We start from the raw sequence: 21,777 nt of genomic DNA, 5'->3' as shown, positions 1-21,777 counted from the left end.
GCCCATATCCCTTAATACCTTTGGTTGCCAAAAAGCTATCTATCTCAGATTTAAATTTAGCAATTGAGCTAGTATCAATTGCCGTTTGCGGAAGAGAGTTCCAAACTTTTACCACCCTTTGTGTGTAGAAATGTTTTCTAATCTCGCTCCTGAAAGGTCTGGCTCTAATTTTTAGACTGTGCCCCCTACTCTGAAAATCCCCAACCAGCGGAAATAATTTCCCTCTATCCACCCTATCTGTTCCCCTTAATATCTTATAAACTTCGATCAGATCACCCTTTAACCTTCGAAACTCTAGAGAATACAACCCCAATTTGTGTAATCTCTCCTCGTAACTTAACCCTTGAAGTCCGGGTATCATTCTAGTAAGCCTACGCTGCACTCCCTCCAAGGCCAATATGTCCTTCCGAAGGTGCGGTGCCCAGAACTGCTCACAGTACTCACAGGTGTGGTCTAACCAGGGTTTTGTATAGCTGCAGCATAACTTCTGCCCCCTTGTACTCTAGTCCTCTAAATATAAAGGCCAGCATTCCACTTGCCTTCTTGATCCTTTTTAAGTCTGTCTTTTTAAAAATGAAATGCAAATAAAAATTAAGATGAATTTGGTTAGAGTTAAGAAACAATAGAGTGCCATTACACTACTGGGTGTATTAGGGATGGGCAATAAATGCTGGCCTCACCAGCGACGCCCACATCCCATGAACGAATAAAAAAAATAGGCCATTCATTAATGGGAAGGATATAGAGGAGCAAATTTGCAGCGAAATTACAGAGAGGTGCAAAAGCCATACAGTAGTGATAATGGGGGATTTCAACTATCCTAATATAAACTGGGATAGTAATAATGTAAGGGGCAAAGAGGGGGAGGAACTTTTGAAGGTGTTCCAGAGAACATTCTTGACCAGTATGTTTCCAGCCCAACGAGGAAGGAGGCATTGCTGGATTTGGTTCTGGGGAATGGGGCGGGCCAAGTGGAGCAAGTTTCAGTGGGGGAACATTTAGGGAACAGCGATCGTAGTGTCATAAGGTTTAGAATAGCTGTGGAAAAGGACATGGACCATGCTAAAGTAAAAATACTCAATTGGAGGAAGACGAATTTCAGTGGGATGGGAACAGATCTGGCCCGGGTAAATTGGAATCAAAGACTGGCAGGCAAAACTGTAATTGAACAATTAGCGGCCTTTAAGGAGGAGATGGTTCGAGTACAGTCTAGGTACATTCCCATGAGGCAGAAAGGTAAGGCAACTAAAGCCAGAGCTCCCTGGATGACAAAAGAGATAGAGAGTAAGATGAAGCAGAAAAAAGGGGCCTATGACAGATGTCAGGTTGATAACATAAGTGAGAACCAGGCTGAATATAGGAAGTTCAGAGATGAAGTGAAAAAGGAAATAAGAGGGGCAAAGAAGAGTATGAGAATAGACTGGTGGCCAACATAAAAGAGAATCTAAAAGTCTTCTATAGGCATGTAAACAGTAAACGGGTAGTAAGAGGAGGGGTGGGGCCGATTAGGGATCAAAAAGGAGATCTACTCATGGAGGTAGAGGGCATGGCTGAGGTACTAAATGAGCACTTTGCATCTGTCTTTACCAAGGAAGAAGATGCTGTCAGAGTCTCAGTAAAGGAAGATGTAAGTGAGATACTGGATGGGCTGAAGGTACTAGAAAGGCTAGCTGTACTTAAAGTATATAAGTCACCTGGGTCCAGATGGAATGCATCTTAGGTTGCTGAGGGAAGTAAGGGTAGAAATTGCAGAGGTACTGGCCAAAATCTTCCAAACATCCTTAGATACAGGGGTGGTGCCAGAGGACTGGAGAATTGCAAATGTTACACCCTTGTTCAAAAAAGGGTGTAAGGATAAACCCAACAACTATTGGCCAGTCAGTTTAGCCTCAGTGGTGGGGGAAACTTTTAGAAATGATAATCTGGGACAGAATTAGCAGTCACTTGGACAAGTGTGGATTGATTAGGGAAAGCCAACACGAATTTGTTAAAGGCAAATCATGTTTAACCAACTTGTTAGAGTTTTTTGAAGAGGTATCAAATGGTAGATAAGGGCAATGTGGTTGATGTGGTATGTATGGATTTTCAAAAGGCGTTTGATAAAGTGCCGCATAATAAGCTTGTCATCAAGATTGAAGCCCATGGAATAAAAGGGGCAGTAGCAGCATGGATACAGAATTGGCTAAATAACAGGAAACAGAGTAGTGGTGAATGGTTGTTTTTCGGGCTGGAAGGGGGTGTACAGTGGTGTTCCCCAGGGGTCGGTACTAGGACCACTGCTTTTTGATATATATTAACGACTTGGACTTGGGTGTACAGGCCACAATTTCTAAATTTGCGGCTGAAACAAAACTTGGAAGTGTAGTGAACAGTGAGGAGGATATTAATAGACTTCAAGAGGATACAAACAGGCTGGTGGCACGTGGCAGATAAAATTTAATGCAGAAAAATGCGAGGTGATGCATTTCGGTAGGAAGAACGATGAGAGGCAATATAAACTAGAGGGCACAATTCTAAAAGGAGTACAGGAACTGAGAGATCTGGGGGAATATGTACTCAAATCATTGACGGTGGCAGGGCAGATTGAGAAAGTGGTTAAAAATGCATATGGGATCCTGGGCTTTATAAATAGAGGCATAGAGTACAAAAGCATGGAAGTCATGATGAACCTTTATAAAACGCTGCTTCGGTCACAACTGGAGTATTGTGCCCAGTTCTGGACACCGCACTTTAGGAAGGATATGAAGGCCTTAGAAAAGGTGCAGAAGAGATTTACGAGAATGATTCCAGGGATGAGGAACTTTGGTTCCGTGGATAGACTGGAGAAGCTGGGGTTGTTCTCCTTGGAACAGAGAAGGTTGTGAGGAGATTTGATAGAGGTATTAAAAATCATGAAGGGTCTAGACAAAGTAGATAGAGAGAAACTGTTCCCATTGGCGGAAGGGTCAAGAACCCAGAGGACATAGGTTTAAGGTGATTGGCAAAAGAACCAAAGGTGACATGAAGAAAAACTTCTTTACACAGCGAGTGGTTAGGATCTGGAATGCACTGCCCGAGGGGGTGGTGGAGGCAGATTCAATCATGGCCTTCAAAAGGGAACTGGAAAAATACTTGAAAGTAAAAAATTTGCGGGGCTACGGGGATAGGGTGGGGGAGTGGGACTAGCTGGACTGCTCTTGCATGGAGCCGGCACAGACTGGATGGGCCGAATGGCCTCCTTCCATGCTGTAACCTTTCTATGATTCTATGAATATCAGGCGCACAAGAAATAAAATGATGGGAAATGGAGAGCTAATTGATATTGTTGGAGTTACTGAAACCTGGCAAAAGAAAATGAGCGGGGAACAAATCTGCACGGCTGTGTGTGTGTGTCAGGAAGGAGAGGGGTGGGGTGGCACTGTTTATCAGGGGGTGCCTGAGCCTCGCTGAGGGGAAGGAACTGGGAATTTGCACAGTCTGTTTAGGTGGAGCTGGAAGATAGGAAGGGAAAAAAAATAGTGGTAGGAATCTGTCCCAGGGCACCAGCAAATAAAAGGCAGTGGGTTGGACTGCTGTGGGAGAGCAGGAAAAATTAGTGCTGAGACTTCAGTTGCAACAGGAGATTTTAATCTTCCCGACACAGACTGGGCCTTACCCTGGGGACTGTCTGTATGCAGGAGGCTGTTTATCTTAGTACTTCAGGAATCTTTTCTTAAACAGCAGGCAAGGGATCCCACAAGGGGGAAGGGAAGGTTGGACTGGCAATGAACCACTGAGGGGCCAATAATCAAACAAGTTGCAGGAAATGAACCTTTGAGGTCAAGTGGCCAGAAAAATATTAATTTTAATGAGAACAAAACAGATAATAAAAACTGTTAGGAAACTGGATTTTTGGAGAATATGAAATGCTGCATTAAGTGAATAAAACGGGAAGGACAAATTAACAGCGAGGATGTGGAGGGGCAATGGGAGGGGCCGATTTCAACTCCGCCCGGTGGGACTGGGACGGTACAGCCTTGAAAATCGTGGGGATACACTTACGGCTCCATTCCCGCCAGCTGCCATTCTCCCAGAGGCCCCTGCACGCTCGCCCCTGGCCCCGTATTGTTCCAGGCAGGAGCCCAATTCTAATCAGGATCCTACGACGTGCACAGCATCCTGAAGCGAATTTGAGGTCCCAATATGGGGAGTGTGGAGGGCGTTGAGCAGGCTAACCAGCGGTCCTTAAAAGGACCACTGCAGGCTGCTCCAAATCGAGGTTAGTTTCCATTTACTTTTAAGGATTTTTGTGTGGCATGAATGCTCCTCCTCCTGGCCCCACAAAAATGTTGACACTCACTGACGTCCTGTCCATGCCCCTCCCTTAATTGCCACCCACTCCCACAAATGAACCACCAGTTTTCCTTTCCCCCTCCCCCCACACCGATTGTCGAGTTGCTGGTTTAGCGTTTGCAGCTTGCCGATCAAATTATTAGGTCATCTGTCCTAATATTTCCTTATATGTCTTAGTGTCAAATTCTGTTTGCTAACGCTCCTGTGAAGCGCCCTGGGACGTTTTACTATGTTAAAGGCATTATATCAATGCAAGCTGTTGCTGTTGTCGAATGTAAATGACGGTCAGTCCTTGGGCCTCACGGTGGGACATCGAATAGCGGAGCAATTGTACAATCCGCCCAATGTCCACCCATGCAATGTCCAGACATCCAAAATCCACCCGCCAAAACTCCACCTGCCCAAGGAAGGTCCGCTCGCCCCATGTCCACCCGCCCCACGTCCACCCGCCCAGGGCTTTAAACTAAAAATGCAGGGGGAGGGGTCAGGTGAGGGGAAATTTAGAAATCAAATGAGAAAAGTCAAGGCAACAGAGCAGTGTAATGATTTGGGTAAAGATAAGCAGAGTGTGGCAGGAAGGGACAGAGAGTTTACTGATAATAGATCATCAACAAGTAAGGTCAAAGCAGGAAAAAATGGCAAAAAGTCAAAATTAAAGGCTCTTTATCTGAGTGCATGGAGCATTCATAACAAGATAGATGAATTAGTTGCACAAATGGAGATAAACGATCTGATAGCCATTGCAGAGACATGGTTGCAAAGAGACCAAGATTGGGAACTAAATATTCCAGAGTACATGACGTTTGGAAAAGACAGGCGAAATGGAAAAGGAGCGGGCGTGGCCCTAATAATAAAGGATGACATAAGGACAGTAGTGAGAAAGGATCTTGGCTCAGAAGATCAAGAAGTAGAATCAGTATGGGTGGAAATAAGAAATAACAAGGGGCAGAAAACACTGGTGGGAGTAGTTTATAGGTCCCCTAATAGTAGCTAAACCGTTGGACAGAGTATTAATCATGAAATAATAGGAGCTTGTAACAAAGCTAATGCTGTAATCATGGGGGACTTTAATCTCCATATAGACTGGGCAAATCAAATTGGCAAAGGTAGTTTGAAGGATGAGTTCATGGAATGCATTTGAGACGGTTTCCTAGAGCAATACATCATGGAACCAACCAGGGAACAGGCTATTTTAGATCTTGTATTGTGTAATGAGACACGGTTAATTAGTAATCTCACAGCAAAGGATCCTCTGGGGAATAGTGATCATAATATGACAGAATTTCACAATGAATTTGAGAGTGACGTACTTAAGTCTGAAACTAGAGTCCTCAACTTAAATAAAATAACCTACAAAGGTATGGGGGGCGAGTTGGCTAAGGTAGACTGGGAAATTAACTTAAAGGGTATGACGTTTGAAAAGCAATGGCAAACATTTAAAGAAATATTTCAATATTCTCAACAAATATATATTCCAATGAGAAATAAAAACTCCATGGGAAAAGTGATCCACCCGTGGCTAACTAAAGAAGTTAAGAATAGTATTAGATTAAAAGAAGATGCCTATAATGTTGCCAAGAAGAGTAGAAAGCCTGAGGATTGGGAGTGTTTTAGAAATGAGCAAAGGACAACCAAAAAATTGATAAAAAGGGAGAAAATAGAAGATGAACGTAAACTAGCAAGAAATATAAAAACGGATTGTAAGAGCTTCTACAAGTAGGTAAAAAGGAAGAGAGTAGCAAAAGTAAATGTTGGTCCCCTAGAAGCTGAGACAGGAGAAATTATGATGAGCAATCAGGAAAAGGCAGATGCATTAAACAAATATTTTGCATTTGTCTTCACAGTAGAAGACACAAAAAGCATATCAGAAATAGTGGGGTACCAAGGGGCTAATGAGAGTGTGGAACTTAAAATAATTAAAATCAGTAGAGAAAAAGTACTGGAGAAACTAATGGGACTAAAAGCTAATAAATCTCCTGGATCTGATACCCTACATCAGAGGGTTCTAAAAGAGTTGGCTGGAGAGATAGTGGATGCATTGATTATGATCTTCCAAAATTCCCTAGATTCTCGAACGATCCCAGTGGATTGGAAGGTAGAAAATGTAACCCCACTATTCAAGAAAGGAGGGAGAGAGAAAACAGGGAACTATAGGCCAGTTAGTCTGACATTAGTCGTCAGGAAAATGCTGGAGTCCATTATTAAAGAAGTGGTAACAGGGCACTTAGAACATCATAATATGATTAGGCAGAGTCAACATGGTTTTATGAAAGGGAAATTGTGTTTGACAAATTTATTAGAGTTTTTTGAGGATGTGACTAGCAGGGTAGATAAAGAGGAATCAGTGGATGTAGTATATTTGGATTTTCAAAAGGCATTCGATAAGGTGCCACATAAAAGGTTGTTATGCAAGATAAGGGCTCATAGAGTTGGGGGTAACATATTAGCATGGATAGAGGATTGGTTAATGGACAGAAAATAGAGAGCAGGGATAAATGGGTCATTTTCAGGTTGGCAGGCTGTAACTCGTGGGTACCGCAAGGATCAGTGCTTGGGCCTCAGCTATTTACAATCTATATTAATGACTTGGATGAAGGGACTGAGTGTAATGTATCCAAGTTTGCTGATGATACAAAGCTAGGCGGGAAAGTAAACTGTGAGGAGGACACAAAGAGTCTGCAAAGGGACATAGACAGGTTAAGTGAATGGGCAAGAAGGTGGCAGATGGTGTATAATGTGGGGAAATATGAGGTCATTCACTTTGGTAGGAAGAATAGAAATACAGAATATTTTTTAATTGTTAAGAAACTATCAAATGTAGGTGTTCAGAGAGATTTGGGTGTCCTCTTACAAGAAACACAAAAAGTTAGCATGCAAGTACATCAAGCAATTAGGAAGGCAAATGGCCTGTTAGCCTTTATTGCAAGGGGGTTGGAATACAAGAGTAAGGAAGTTTTGCAATAATTGTACAGGGCTTTGGTGAGACCTCACCTGGAGTACTGTGCACAGTTTGGGTCTCCTTTTCTGGGGAAGGATATACTTGCCTTAGAGGCAGTGCAACGAAGGTTCACTAGATTAATTCCTGGGATGAAAGGGTTGTCATTTGAGGAGAGGTTGAGTAGAATGGGCCTATACTCTCTGGAGTTCAGAAGAATGAGAGGTGATCTGATTGAAACATACAAGATTCTGAGGGGGCTTGACAGGGTAGAGGCTGAGAGGTTGTTTCCCCTGGCTTGAAAGTCTAGAACTAGAGGGCATGGTTGCAGGATAAGGGGTCGGCCATTTAAGACTGAGATGAGAAGGAATTTCTTCACTCAGAGGGTTGTGAATCTTTGGAATTCTCTACCCCAGAGGGCTGTGGATCCTGAGTCGTTGAGTATATTCAAGGCTGAGATAGATAGATTTTTGGACTCTAGGGGAATCAAGGGATATGGGGATCGGACAGGAAAGTGGAGTTGAAGTTGAAGATCAGCCATGATCTGATTGAATGGTGCAGCAGGCTTGAGGGGCCATATGGCCAACTCCTGCTCCCATTTCTTATGTTCTTATGTTCCACCCAGGGTTAAAATGTTTTAAGGAAATATTTCTTACATTGCAGAACCAGTTTATCTCAGAAACAAGTTGAGGAGAAAACAGGTGGGTAAATAACTTGGATTGGAACAGGAGCAGGCCATTCAGCCCCTCGAGCCTGTTCCACCATTCAATTAGATCATGGCTGATCTGTACTAATTCCATTTCCCCCCCACTATGCTCCATATCCCTTGATACCCTTACCTAATAAGATCTCAGTCTTGAATGGTCCAATTGACCCAGCATCCACAGCTTTTTGGGGGAGAGAATTCCAAATTTCCATTGCCCTTTGTGTGAAAAAGTGCTTCCTGATTTCACTCCTGATTGATCTGGCTCTAATTTTAAGTTTACGCCCCCTTGTTCTGGATTCCCCATCAGAGGAAATCGTTTTCCTGCATCTACCCTACCTTGCCTCCAAAATGGACAGCAGAAACCAGAAAACAGAGGATCAAAGGTGATTAAAACATCAGTCACCCTCCTGGATATGAAATGCTAATGGATTTCCTGCCTCAAGAAAAAAAGTCTAGATGCTAGCATGAAGAAAATGAATAGTTTGAGGCTGTCCTAATGTTGCCACCAGACTGACTTTCAGGTGACTAAATGGTAGTCGGCACATTGAGCCAGGGCCCAATCTGTCAGCAAGTGCCCGCTGCTGACATGCATCAAGAGATGGTAGTCACACTGGAAAGCTGCTGGAGTTCTGGGGTGTTCCCTATCTCTTGAACGCTGCGGACCTTTGGTGATTGTATTGAAGGGACAGCCCATGTCCAACTGTGGCTGATGTGCTTATTAAAGTAGAGTGAGAGAAGTTACTGTTCAGACTGAAAATCATAACCAAAGCTGATTAGACAGGTTGCAAGATTTGTATTTTGTGATTGTAATGAAAGTGATGTTGTAACTCGTGAATGAGTAATTGGTGACTCATCTCTCCTGATGGGACAATTTCTGGCTCGGAATGGCTGTTGTACTTGCCTACATAACAGCAATCACTGCACTCCAACAGCAATTCATTGGGTGAAGCCCTTGGAAGGAATGAGGTTCTGCTGAGGGAGTTTGAGGAGCTAGGGTCTGGATTACTTCCTGAGCCACATGCAAATTGGCATAGGGACTAACAGATTAGATGGTTAAACGTGTGGCTGAAAGAGTGGTGTGGGAAGCGGGGGTTTCAATTCATGGGGCACTGGCACCAGTACTGGGGAAAGAAGAAGTTGTTCCGTTGGGACGGGCTCCACTTAAACTGGGCTGGGGCCAGTGTCCTGGCAAATCGAATAACTAGAGCCGTAGATAGGGCTCTAAAGGAATAAGTCGGGGGCGGGGGGGAGGGTAGTGTTCAAGTAAGGGGAAAGTTATTAGTCTAAAGAGAAAAGTCAAAGTTGTTGAGCGAAGTAGCAATTTGGGTAAAAACAAGCAAAGTGTGTCAGGAAGGGACAGGGAGTTTAACAAAGGTAATAGGGCATTAGTGACTAAGGTCACATCAGGGAAAAAGGTAAAAAGTTAAAATTAAAGGCACTACATCTGAATGCACGAAGCACTCATAACAAGATAGATGAATTAATAGCACAAATAGAGAAAAATTGGGTTTGATCTGGAAGCCATTACTGAGATGTGGTTGCAGGATGACCAAGGTTGGGAACTAAATATTTCCAGGTACTTGACTTTTAGAAAAGATAGGCAAAATGGAAAAGGAGGGTGATAGCCCTGATAATAAAGGATGAGATAAAGGCAGTAGTGAGAAAGGATCTTAGTTCAGAAAATCAGGATGTAGAATCAGTGTGGGTGGAGCTAAGAAATAATAAGTGGCAAAAAACTATGGTGGGAGTAGTTTACAGACCCCCTAACAGTAGTTATAGTGTTGGGCTGAGTATAAATCAGGAAATTAGAGGAGCATGTAACAAGGGTAATGCAGTAATCATGGGTGACTTTAATCTTCATATAGATTGGGCAAACCAAATTGACAAAAGTAGTTTGGAGGACGAGTTCATGGAATGCATTCGAGACAGATTTCTAGAACAATATGATGAGGAACCAACTACAGACCAGGCTATTTTATATCTAGTATTGTGCAATAAGACCAAATTAATTAGTAATCATATAGGGGCAGAGTGATCATAATATGATAGAATTTCATATCGAATTTGACAGTGATGTCATTAAGTCCGAAACTCGGATCTTAAATTTAAGCAAAGCCAATCACGTAGGTATGAGGAGCAAGTTGGCTAAGGTAGTTTGGGAAACTAGATTAAAAGATATGACGGTAGATAAGCAATGGCGAAAATTTAAATAAATAATTCACAATTCGCAACGAATATACATTCCCTTGTGGAAGAAAAACTTCACGGGAAAATGATCCAACCGTTGATCCAAACATGGCTAAGTACAGAAGTTAAGAATAGTGTTAGATTAAAAGAAGAGGCTTACAATATTGCCAAAAGAATAGTAAGCCTGAAGATTGGAAGAGTTTTAGGAATCAGCAAAGGTTAACCAAGAAATTGATAGAAGAAAATTGAATATGAGAGTAAACTAACAAGAAATACAAAAAGATTGTAAGAGCTTCTACAAATATGTAAAAAGGAAGAGATTAGCAAAAGTAAATGTGGTTCCCTTAGAGGCAGAGACAGGAGAAATTATAATGGGGAATAAAGAAATGGTAGAGACGTTAAAAAAATATTTTGTATCTGTCTTCACAGTAGAAGACACAAAAAACATATCGGAAATAGTGGGGAACCAAGGGTATAATGAGGAACTAAAAGTAATCAACATTAGTGAAGAAAAAGTGCTGGAGAAATCAATGGGACTAAAAGCCAACAAATCCCCTGGACCCGATGGCCTACATCCTAGGATTTTAAAAGTGGTGGCTACAGAGATAGTGGATGTATTGGTTTTGATCTTCCAGAATTCCCTAGATTCTATATCGGTCCCATGGATTGGAAGGTAGCAAATGTAACCCTGCTATTCAAGAAAGGAGGGAGTGAGAAAACAAGGAACTTCAGGCCAGTTAGCCTGACATCAGTAGTAGGGAAAATGCTAGAATTTATTATTGAGGACGTAGTAACAGGGCACTTAGAAAATCATGTGATTAGGCAGAGTCAACATGGTTTATGAAAGGGAAATCGTGTTTGACAAATCTATTAAGAGTTTTTTGAGGGTGTAAATAGCAGGGTAGATAAGGGGGAACCAGTATAGTATATTTGGATTTTCAAAAGGCATTCAATAAGGTGTTACACAAGATTAGGGCTTATGGGATTGAGGATAATATATTAGCATGGATTGAGGATTGGTTAAAGGACAGAAAACATAGAGTCGGAATAAACGGGTCATTTTCGGGTTCGCAGGCTGTAACTAGTGGGGTGCCACAAGGCACCACAAGGAGGTGCTTGAGCCTCATCTGTTTACAATATATATCATTGACTTAGATGAAGGAACCGAGTGTAATGCATCCAAGTTTTCTGATAATAAAAGATAGGTGGGAAAGTAAGCTGTGAGGAGGATACAAAGAGGCTGCAAAGGGATATAGAGGGGTTAAGTGTGTGGGCGAGAAGGTGACAGATGGCGTATAATGTGGGGAAATGTGAAATTATCCACTTTGGTAGGAAGAATAGAAAAGCAGAATATATTTTAAAAGATGAAAGACTAAGAAATGTTGGTAGTCAGAGAGATTTGGGTGTCCTTGTACATGAATCACAGAAAGTTAACATGCAGGTACAGTAAGCAAATTGTATGTTAGCATTTATTGCAAGTGGGTTGGAGTATAAGAGTAAGGAGGTCTTGCTGCAATTATATAGGGCTCTGGTGAGACCACACCTGCAGTACTGTGTACAGTTTTGGTCTCCTTACCTAGATACACTTGCCTTAGAGGGGGTGCAGTGAAAGTTCACTAGATTGATTCCTGGGATGAGAGGGTTGTCCCAGGAGGAGAGATTGAGTCGAATGGGCCTATACTCTCCAGAGTTTAGAAGAATGAGAAGTGATCTCATTGAAATGTATAAAATTCTTAGAGGGCTTGACAGGGTAGATGCTGAGAGGCTGTTTTGCCTGGCTGGAGAGTCTAGAACTAGGGGTCATAGTCTCAAGATAAGGGGTCGGCCATTTAGGACTGAGATGAGGAGGAATTTCTTCACTCAGAGGGTTGTGAATCTTTGGAATTCTCTACCCCAAAGGGCTGTGGATACTCAGTCATTGAGTATATTCAAGACTGAGATCAATAGATTTTTGGACACTTAATGGAATTAAGGATATGGGGATCAGGCAGGAAAGTGAAATTGAGGTAGAAGATCAGCCATGATCTTACTGAACAGCGGGGCAGGCTTGAGGGGCCGTATGGCCTACTGCTGCTCCTATTTGATATGATCTTATAAAGCATTTCAACAATGTGTTAAGGCACTATATAAATGCATTCTAGTAATGAGAAATGAACCAGAGCAGATAAGAGAAGTAAGCGTAGGAGAACATCTAGGCAATAGCGATCATAACATAATAAGGTTTAAAATAATGCTTGAGAAAGATATGAGTAAGACAAAGACCAAAGTAATAAATCAGAAAAAAGTTAATTTTGAGGGGATAAGAGTGGAACTAGTGAAGTTAAACTGGAAAAAAATTTTGACAGACAAAAAGAAACAGAACAGCAGTGGGAAATACTTAAAACGGTGATCAATAAAGCTCAGGAGAAATATATTCCACCAAAAAGCAAGAACAAACTAGCCAACAATGAAACACCATGAATGATTTAAGAGATAAGGGTAAAATTGAAACTAAAGAAAAAAGCATACTCTAAGAACACAGACAATAAAGGAAATGATGACAAAATGGAATATGAAGAGGTTAGGAAAGAAGTAAAAAAAATTAAGAAAGCAAAGAGGAACTATGAAATTAAATTATCAAGGAATATGAAATATTTTACACACACATAAATAACAAAAGAGAAATCAGGATAGGGATAGGGCTACTAAGGGATGCACAAGATAAACTCACAGGTAACAACAGCAAAATGGAAGAAATATTGAATAGTTACTTTGCCTCAGTATTTACCAGTGAGACTAACAAGGTGAGCAGAACATTAGAAGAGATGAAAAAAGATATTAAAACATTTAAGACATAAAGGGGGGAGATAATTCATAAACTAGTCAAAACTTAGAGGATAAAACCCTTGGTCTGGATGGATTGCATCCACGAATATTAAAAGAAGGTAGGGAGAAGATAGCAGAGGCACTATTACACATATATGAAAATTCATTAGAAAAGGGAATAGTGCCAGAGGACTGGCAGACAGCTAATGTTATTCCCATATTTAAAAGGGGAAAAAGAACAAATCCAGGGAACTATAGACAAATTAGCTTAATATTGGTGGTAGGAAAGATAATGGGATCTTTACTCAAAGATGTAATAGAAAAAGAAAATATAATAATGAATAGTCAGCACGGATTTCAGAAGGGAAAGTCATGCTTGACCAACTTTACTGAATTCTTTGAAGAAGTAACAGAAAGAGTAGACAAGGGTAATGTTGTAGATGTAATATATTTTGATTATCAAAAGGCCTTCAATAAGGTACCACATTGTAAACTCATGACTAAGGACAGAGCATGTGGAGTCAGGGGACAAGTAACAGAATGGATAGCAACTTGGCTAAAAACACAGAAATCACAGAGTAGGGGTTCGAATACCACTTCTGACATTCGCTCCTTATCCACACAAATGCCGTCAGCTTCAAAGAGCCTGCTCAACTCTGCTTCAATTTACATGTGGCCGCTTCAAATACCTCAACGGTATTGCTGTTTGCCAACAAAAGGGAATTAGATCAATACTTGAAGGGAAAACAATTGCAGGGCTATGTGGAAAGAGCAGGGGAATGGGACTAATTGGATAGCTCTTTCAAGGAGCCAGTGAAGGGCCGAATAGCCTCCTCTTGTGCAGTGCCTACTATAATACCACAAGGAGCAGTTGAGGTAAATAGCATAGATATATTTAAGGGGAAGCTAGATAAGCACATGAGGGAGAAAGGAATAGAAGAGTATGCTAATAGGGTTAGATGAAGTAGGGAGGGAGGAGGCTCGCGTGGAGCATAAATGCCGGCATAGACCAGTTGGGCTGAATGGCCTGTTTCTATGCTGAAGTTTCGATGTAACTCAATGTAAATCCTTTCTTTTCTTTTTCTCCCGTGGGCTGATTTTTACACGGTGTGGTAGCAGGCTGAAAATATATTGCCACCAATGCAAAAATGGGATCTTGCTTCAGAACTGCATCAATACTGTTTGTTAAATGGCCACTCAGTGAAACTGTCATGATGATTGGTGGGAACATCACCCTTCAACCCCCAAGCTGCGGCTCTTGGCTTCCACTTGGCACCTCTCTCTTACAGCATAGCTGAGACTCAAAACTCGCCATGTGGATGGGGTTGATCCTGTACCTGTCACTCTCCAGCCACAATGGATCATCAAGCTGCCCTGACTGAACTTTAATATTAAAGTTTTTTTATGTGGTCCGTCACTGTTTAACATTGTGCTTTGTCGTTGATAGGATTATAGAAGAACAAGAGCATGGGTTTCTCATGACCCACCTGTTACAATGCGCTCTGTAGAATTGTGTGAGAGTGCTCTCCACTTATCCTGAGGAAGTGGGATTGAATATGACGGCATCACGAAAGTTGCTGGAATTTATGGCATTCTTGCCTGTTGTTGCACTGTCTTCGTCACTCACCACGATCAAAGTCACTGTCAAATGACAATACCACAAAGTATGTTATACAATAAGGAACAAAATATTTGGTGTCCTGCAATATACGTTTGTCATGTCTGAGCGAGTATGGTAGTGTAGTGGTTATGTTACTGGACTAGTAATCCAGCGAACATGGAGATAATTTTAACCCCCCCAAGAACGGGTGGGTTGGGGGAGGGTGGGCAGTGAAAACAGTGCATTTTAGGAGCAGAACCGCATCCCGGCTCCAATAAGCCCACTTCCAGTTTCTCCCCAGGCGCGTTAGGATGCGCGCGCGACAGACACCCGGAAGTCCCGCCAGCACTTAAAGCCGGCGGGCCGATATTTAAAGGGCCAATTTAAGTCGTTCAAATAGTTAAGGTGATTACATTTTTGTGGATTCTGCAACAGAATCAAATTTAACTTCTACTGAACGTGTCTCCCGTGGCTTCTGAAACACACCACAGAAACAGAGGCGAGATGCAGTCGTCGAAGATCATTTGGGTCTTTAAACCAGTGATTGACACATGCAAATAAAAGGTGATGTTTTGCAGCTAGGCACTCAGTTCTCTCAGGCAAACCTCTGGCTGGGAGTTCTTTATGTTTACACTGAGATTTCTTTCTTGAGACTGAGAATTCTTGTTTCAGACAAATTTACCCACATTTTGAACCCCTCCATCTGACAAGATCAGGATGGGGGGGGGGGGGGGGCGGTGCAATGGATCTATTCCACAGTACATCTGAGGAGAAGGCACATCACCATCCGTGACAGGCACGGCGTGCAGTTCTGGGAGTTGCAGGTGCACAAGACAGAGGTGCGCCACAAGGATCTGGAGAAGAGCAGAGAGGAGACCAACTCAATGGCTGAGGTCACAGGAGGCACTACCCACGTGAGAGGGTCTACAGGCAGAGGCTAAGCTTCCTGGACCTCTCTGAGAAGCAGTTCCTACGCAGGCTTAGATTGAATCACTAGGAAATCGCGGACATCTGCAAGCGCCTTCATGCAGAGCTGCTCCCGGCTGGGTCTGGTGGCCACGCATTGCCCATCAGAGTTAAAGTCACCACTGCCCTCAATTCCTTCACAACCGGTGACATCTCCAGGGTCTCTCAGTCATCTCCACTTAAGTGTATATGACAGGTCACGGATGGTTTGTTTGCCAGAGCATCCGACTACGTCAACTTCCCCCGCGAGGACATCAGCCAGACAGAGCGGGCAGTGGGTTTTAACTCTCTGGCTGGCTTCCCACAGGTGGATGGGGGGGGGGGGGGGGAGGGGAGGGAGGAGGAAGAAGAAGAAAAGGAAAATGAAAATGAAGATGGGGAACCCATTGCCAGAGCAGTAGTGCACATGGCTGCCTGTGATGTCATGGATTCCCTCATCTCTAACAGATCTGCAAATCATAATGAGATCTGCAAATTGAGGAATGTGACTTATTTAGGCCGCCTGGAACAACCACCACCACCAGCAACCCCTCCCCCTCCGTTTGTACAAACCAGTCCTTCAGCCACGCATACACCCATTGCACACACGCCCAATGGGTGGCATCATGTCTTGGTATTCATGATGAAGCACATGCAAGAGCAATTTCACAAAAGGGACTCAATAATGGGCAAGAGGTGGTGAGAATTCTAATATTTAGTGTGGAATGAACAAAAAATATATAAATTAACGACATGACATACCGTCAACCACTCTTGTACATACCCTTGGAGAATTACAAAACCTTAATCTTCCTCTTCCTAGTGCTTTTACGTGGTGCATCCCCTATGGCTTCAGCAGAGGTATTGGCAGGTTGCTCAGAGTCATGCCTTGACTGCTGAGATGCTCTCGGCCTACGACCTCTGAGTTTTGGAATCCAGGAGGCACCCACCTGTGCAGAGGCAGACTTGGTCATTGGGAGAGGAAGCAGCATTGCGGGTACTGGTTGGGGGGGGGGGGAGGGCAACGGGTGAGAGGTGGGAGTGCTTTGAGTGGAGTCCCCACTTCCATGACCCCTTTTGCCATCATTGCTCTCCCGGGCCAGCCCAAGATCACTCCCACCACTCTGCTAGCCAGCAGGCTGATGAGCAGATGTGCCGCATTCTAAGGCCACGGCTGAAGTATCTGTTTGCCTGTTTAAGGCGGCAGACATGTTGACATCCAGAGTCTGCATGGCTGTTGTCATGGTCTGTATGGACTCATTTGAGAGCTGTACTTGAAGCTCAATGGAGGCTGCAACTCTCTCCATTGAAGACTTTCCCGCACTTACCTGTGCCACCAATCCACTAGCGATGGAGTTGGACTCCTCCATCCGCTCCGCTATTGTGGAGAGTGTGCGTGACACGTTTTCCATTATTTTGTAACAGTGGAGCCGTACCTCTATCATTATCATTCTCAACGATGGCCCTCGCGGTTCAGCATCTGTGTCCAGCTGAGCAGAGCTTGGAGAGGAGTGCGCCCTCCGATGCAGACTCTCCGCAGCTGCCCCTGCCATCAGTGTCTGCTCGTGCACACTTGTGAGTGGTGAATCATCAGGTGACCACCCAACTATCTGCCTAATGGGACCCACCGAAGTGCCAGTATCTACGCTGGTGCATGGCTGGATGTCCTGTGACAGTGCGTCCTCAGAGGAATTGAGCTCCTCTGAGGAGTTGCCTTCCTCCATAGCGCCTCTTCATCAATCCATGAAGGCCCTGGAAGATAACATAAACCAATATTAAATATTCATCAAAGAAGTGACAATCTTTCCAGTGACGATACTGAGGTATGGAACAGTTCAATCATTGATAACATCAATTCACCATGTTTGTGAAGGATGTTAAAGTTCTGTCACCAGCCATCTGCGGGTTGCCAGTCTGTCCATCTCTGACGGCCAGGCATACAACTGTTAAATTGATGTCCATGGCCTCCTCTTCCGCATCTGTCAACGGTACTATTTGTTGTGGGCCGCCTCCAGTTCTACTCCTCTCCCTTGCATTTTGCGCTCTCTTCTCCTACAAGGGGAGAAAGAAGACCTGTGAGTGACTGAAGATGATGTATTCACCCGATGGATGCATTGCTTTGGAAAAGGCTGACAATGAAACAGATGCATCAGAGGGTGACTATCAGACAGATTCATCACGTTGCATCAGGATTGGGGTAAATGGCAGTGTTGGGTTCACAAAAGGGGAGGTAAGGAAGTGCATAGAAAGTGAAGGTAAGGTGAAGATGAGACTTAAGTGGGTGTCAGGAGTAATGTGATGGAGTAGGCTGCCAACACAGAGTGAGAGGGGGTGAATCACCAAATGTACTCACCTTTCTTGACCTGGTTAGGTCATTAAATCGCTTTCTGCATTGCACCATGACCCGGGCACCGTGCTCCTGCTGCTGAGCTTCTCTGCCACCTCCAGCCAAGCCTTCTTAGTGGCAGAAGCAGGTCGCTTCCTCCTGTCAGCTGGGTACAGGACTTCCCTCCTGCTTCTGACACTAGCCGGTAGCAACTCAAGGGAAGCGTTGCTGAGACAGGGTGTTGTCTTGGCTCTATGATGCACTGGCCCTTTAACTACTCCAGTTCATAGCACGTCATGTGGATGCACAGCTTGGAGATGCAAAACCTGGAATTAAAATTAAGGGCCTTCAATTCAGTCACGATCGCTCAAACCGACGCGCAAACATTTTTTCCGGGTTTCCCACGCGACTATTCACCCACGCACTGACTTCCTGCCGCCACTCTAAAATCATGCCCCAGAGTTCAAATCCTACTGTAGCTGTTTGAGAATTTGAATTCAGTTTAAAAAAGCTGGTATGCGTGATCATGAAGCTGTCGGATTGTCATAAAAACCCAATTGGTTCATTAATGTCCTTTAGGGAAAGAAACCTGCCATCCTTAACCAGTCTGGACTATATGTGACTCCAGTCTTACATCAACGTGGTTGACTCTTAACTGCTTAGCAAGCCAAACAGTTACATCAAACTGCTATCAGTGGCTGAAGAAGATGGTCCATCACCACCTGCTCGGGGCAACTAGAGATGGGCAAAAATTCTGGCCTTGCCAGAGATGCTCACATTCTGCAAATTAATTAAAAAAAATGTTTTGGGTATTTGGGACAGTAGTCATAGTAACATATTGTAGCCTTTGTCACCAAGAAACAGAGAATGGCACTGGACAACATTCTCAGCAGGTGCACAATGGATTTCAAGACATTGGGAAGGTCAATAATTAAAGAATGTCTCCTTGGTTCTTTGCTGTTGCTGTGAGAATGTTGGAAAGCCAATGAAACAGTGTCTGGGGGTATATGTGCAAAAATTGTTGAAGGAAGCAGGGCAGATTGAGAAAGTGGTTAAAAAAGCAAACGGGATCCTGGGCTTCATAAATAGAGGCATAGAGTACAAAAGTATGGAAGTCATGATGAACCTTTATAAAACACTGGTTCAGCCACAACTGGAGTATTGTGTCCAGTTCTGGGCACCACACTTCAGGAAAGATGTGAAGGCTTTAGAAAGGGTACAGAAGAGATTTACGAGAATGATTCCAGGGATGAGGGACTTTAGTTCCGTGGATAGATTGGAGAAGCTGGGGTTGTTCTCCTTGGAACGGAGAAGGTTGTGAGGAGATTTGATAGAGGTATTAAAAATTATGAAGGGTCTAGACAGAGTAGATAGAGAGAAACTGTTCCCATTGGAAGAAGGGTCAAGAACCAGAGGACATAGATTTAAGGTGATGGGCAAAAGAACCAAACATGACATGAGGAAAAACTTTTTCACACAGCGCGTGGTTAAGATCTGGAATGCACTGCCCGAGGGGGTGGTGGAGGCAGATTCAATCATGGCCTTCAAAAGGGAAATGAATAAGTAATTGAAAGGAAAAAACTTGCAGGGCTACGGGGAAAGGGCAGGGGAGTGGGACTAGCTGGATTGCTCTTGCATAAAGCCGGCGCGGACTCGATGAGCTGAATGTCCTTCTCCCGTGCTGTAACCTTTCTATGATTCTATGTCTTCTAAGTAAAGTAGCAGTGTTCTAAGAACTGACTTTGGACCTTACTGACTGATGCCTATGCAGAAGGTGGGTACCTTCACAGGCAGGGCAGGAAATGCCATAAATAGTACGTCTGAAACTCCAAACCTTTTTGCAAATTAAACCTAAATGACAGCAAAATCTGAATCCAACTGGGAAACTGTGTAAAACTGTCTGTAAATGCTGAGGTCTACATCTCCCCCTCAATACAAAAGTGCTAGTGTTGCATTTTGAAATCAATAACAAATTCCAAATCAGCAGCTATTGCATCCCCTCCAATGATGAAGCAGAGTGGGATAAAGAATTAAGCACAAGGCTGAGATTTTAGGCTCATAATTCCGATATGGCCCAGGGCACAATATCGGGCGGATAACCTGACAGGCGGCTGGAATTTGGGTTGGAATCGAGTACTACCTCCTCCTCCGCATGTCAAGGGGGTGTGTCCGGGGGCTACCCTGAGAATTCTGCCCAGAACACCCTTACAAGGCCTCAATGAAACTCTTGCTATCTGAGAGCTAGCGAGAGTTTCACTGTGGCCCTTGGAAAGGCCCCTGAAGTGTCTCAGGCAGAGATAAATGATCTTGGAGGAGATTGATTGCCTTTGCAATGCTAACACATGGCTCCCCTAGATGCTGAAGATAGTAAGAGCTTTCTGTTATCTTCATCCCAGGAAGGGTCAAAGGGTCCCCCTAGCGAGTGACTGCAGCCCACTTCAAGTTACGCCGGTGGATCAGGGTGTGCCCCAGCCATGCAAATGGCACCCTCTCTGTAATGCGGAAGGGGTGGTGCTCTCCTGACATTGGAAGACTAGAGACTCACTCGGCTGCACTTCTGCCTACGATGCAGACCGAATGGGATCTCACTCACCCATTAAAACCACAATTCGTACTGAACAAAATTACTGTTGGTGCAAAAAATTGGCCAAGTAGCAAAACATACAGCACATAAAAAAACAGAATTTGCCTTGCATCCAAGTGCAGAACATCACACAAAACTTGTGAGATACTGCACATAACGCAAAATGTGTCTCAGACCACAGTGGAACTGAATTTAGTCCTAATCAGTGCCTACCACGAAGACAGCCATGCTATGTGGCTAATTAGATACACAGGAAACTCAGGCAATTCCTTCTGTTTAAAGTATTTACCTCTGCTCACATATTGCTGGAGCCACTGCAGTGCTGCTTCAGAACAGAGCTTCAAAGAAACAACTCCATGAAACTAAGGTGTTTCATTAGAATGTTTAGGAGCAAGTCTGTGTCTAAATGAATGTTCCCTTTAACCAAAAGTCTCCATTAATTAATAGCCAGTGTGTTCTATTTCACAGAACGCAAACAATTTGTGATGTTTGCGTTCTGTGAAATAGCAGAAATAGGAGAATAGACCAGATGAATGCGTGGCTTGAGAGATGGTGTAGGAGGAAGGGGTTTAAATTCTTGAGGCATTGGGACCGATTCTGGGAAAGGCGGGACCTGTACAAGCTGGACGGGTTGACCCAAACAGAACCGGGACCAATATCCTCGCGGGAGCATTTGCTAGTTCTGTTGGTGAGGGTTTAAACTAGTATGGCAGGGGGATGGGAACCAAAGGGCAGGTACAGATAAGACAAATTCAGACCAGGAAATGGGAAGTAGAAAAGCAGTTAGTGATGTAGTTAGCAACTCAGAAAGGCAAAAGGAGCAAAGGTTAAATAGTGTTCAACACAGGAATTTGACGGGGTTAAAGGGTACCCTTTAATGCAAGGAATATTACAAACAAAGAAGATGAGCTAAGGGCACAGATAGACACATGGTAGCATGATATTGCTATAATGGAAACCTGGCTTAAAGAGGGGGATTATTGGCAGCTCAATATCCCTGGATATAGAGTTTTCAGGCAGGATAGAGTGGGTGATAAAAAAGGAGGGGGGGTAGCATTATTGGTTTAAAAATGAATTACAGTTGTGAGAAGGGATGATATGCTAAATGGATTATCAATCGAGGCCATATGGGTTGAGCTAAGAAATAAAAAAGGGGCAGTCACACTATTAGGAGTGAACTATAGACACCCGGAATAGCGAAAGGGAGATAGAAGAACAAATATATAGGCAAATTTCTGAGTGCAAAAGTAAGAGGGCAATAATAGAAGGGGACTTCAACTACCCTAACATCAACTGGGATTCAAACAGTGTGAGGGGCACAGAGGGCGCAAAATTCTTGATCGGTGTCCAGGAGAACTTTTTTAGCCAGTATGTGATA

Source organism: Heptranchias perlo, chromosome 4 (genome assembly GCF_035084215.1).
Source record: "Heptranchias perlo isolate sHepPer1 chromosome 4, sHepPer1.hap1, whole genome shotgun sequence".
In the NCBI taxonomy this organism is placed as follows: Eukaryota; Metazoa; Chordata; class Chondrichthyes; order Hexanchiformes; family Hexanchidae; genus Heptranchias; species Heptranchias perlo.
The sequence above is the reverse complement of the archived record's forward strand: the minus strand, read 5'-3'. Positions refer to the sequence as shown.